The sequence below is a fragment of the Brassica napus genome, chromosome C2 (genome assembly GCF_020379485.1).
Source record: "Brassica napus cultivar Da-Ae chromosome C2, Da-Ae, whole genome shotgun sequence".
In the NCBI taxonomy this organism is placed as follows: Eukaryota; Viridiplantae; Streptophyta; class Magnoliopsida; order Brassicales; family Brassicaceae; genus Brassica; species Brassica napus.
The window spans coordinates 8,218,380-8,220,461 of record NC_063445.1 but is presented as its reverse complement, the minus strand read 5'-3'; the positions used below and the strand labels follow the sequence as shown (position 1 = coordinate 8,220,461).

General features: G+C 45.3%; 1 pseudogene; it reads left to right on the top strand.

The window, feature by feature from the left end:
- The first annotated feature begins 1,840 nt into the window (after positions 1-1,840).
- LOC125582725 lies at positions 1,841-1,939 on the top strand (annotated as a pseudogene).
- Positions 1,940-2,082: the final 143 nt, after the last annotated feature.

Below are 2,082 nucleotides of genomic sequence, written 5' to 3'. Positions count from 1 at the left end.
AGTAGTGGGTTACCTTCTATGGGGAATGAGTAGAGGGAGATGCTCCCTCCCCGTCGTCCTCAGGTGGTAACTCTTCAAGGTGCTCATCAGCAGGAGTGCCCATCTCTTCAATGTAGAAGGCTTACCCGAACACAGTTGGTTTCTTCATTTTCCCCTTGATGTCAAAGTGGAGAACATGCCCTTTACCCAAATGGAGATCAATCGTGCCCTCTTTCACCTTAACAATTGCTCCTGCTGTAGCTAAGAATGGCCTTCCAAGAATCAATGGGTCTTGAGCCTCCTCACCCATCTCAAGCACCACAAAATCTGTAGGTATCTCATACCTTCCAATCTTCACAGGGAGGTCCTCTAAGATGCCCACAGGGTACTTCACTGAACGATCAGCTAACACCAGAGAGAGTCTACACTTCTTGTACTGAGTGAATCCAAGCTTCTTTGCAACAGACAAAGGCATCACACTGACACTAGCTCCCAAATCGCAGAGACATTTCTCAAATACCATAGGTCCAAGAGCACAAGGTAGTGTGAAGCATCCTGGATCCTCTAACTTCTCTGGAACATCAAGCCTCTGGATGATGGCACTGCACTCATCGGTAAGAATCATCATGCTTTCCATTTCCTTCTTCTTTGCAGCTACAACATCTTTCAGGAACTTGTTGTATTGAGGAATCAACATGAAAGCATCGAAGATGGGCATTGCAACCTGAGCTTCACTCATTTTCTTCTCAAACAGAGCCTTGTACTTCTCTAGCAGCTGCCTCTTGAATCTACCAAGGAATGGTAGTTTGGGTTCATAGAGAGGAGGAACAAAAGAATTCTCACTTGCTGGAGCAAAAACTTCACCATGTTTCACTGTTTTCTTCTCTTCCCCAACCTTTCCTTTACCTTTGGCTTCCACAATCTTCTCCAAGATTTCATCATTGATTTTCTCATCAACAATCACCACTTCATCATCTAAGTTGATAGCCACCTCCTCACCTAGTTTCTCAGCATCCCTGGTGAGGGTTGTAGGAGGTAACTACTTACCACTCCTAAGAGTGATAGGTTTGGCCTCCTTGGAGTTTTGGTCACATTTTCCAGGTAGAGATCCTTGCTGGCGATTCTGGTGAGTGTTCATGGAAGCAAACTGATTCTCTAAATTCTTGACTGTAGAAGCAAGATGTGAGAATTTGTTGTTGAGCTCATTGTAGCTTCCATCAATCTTGGAATGAAGGTTCTTCAACTCATAACCAACATGCTTCTCACTTCTAGTCTGAGACTTCAAGATTTGTTTTAGTAAGGTATCAGTGCTGCTCTCTTGAGGAGCAGAGGAACCAGACGAGGGGTTTTGCTGAGGCTGATAGCTGCCTTGCTGGTTGTTTCGAGGCGGATAACCAGTTTGTTGGTTGTTGGGATATGATTTCTGTTGGTAGTTGTTGTACTGAAAGTTGGGCTCTTTTTTGTACCAGCTACCATTGTTGTTGATGAAACATAGCTCTTCCTGACCTTCCAAACCCTCAACCTCATGGACAACAGGTGGTGTCTCTTGGTTTGGATTACCAACAAAGTACAGCTGCTCTTGGGTGGCTTTATCAGCAAGGAGGATGTCTATCTTATCCTGTAGAGCTTTCAACTCCTTCCTCGTCTGCTTATCATCTGTTCGACTGCCTCTGTCTTGGTCTCCACTGTAGACTGCATCACTCTTTACCATGTTGTCAACCAGCTCCTCTGCATCTTCCTCAGTTCTCCCCAAGAAGAAACCATTGCTAGCTGTATCCAGTCTGGCCCTGTACTTAGGAAGAGCACCACGGTAGAATGTGCTCAGCAAGCTCTCCTTAGAGAAACCATGAATGTGCTCAGCAAGCTCACATTGAGCTTGGTAGCCCTTGAATCTCTCCCAGGCTTCACTGAAGCCTTCCAAGTTCTTCTGTTGAAAGCTGGAAATCTCATTTCTCAGCTTAGCAGTTCTTGAAGTAGAGAAGAACTTCTCCAAGAATGCTCTTTTGCAATCATCCCAAGTGGTGAAGTCGCTGGGTAGAGACTTCTCCCACTGACGTGCCTTATCCCCCAAAGAGAAAGGGAATAGCTTGAGCTTTAAGGCAT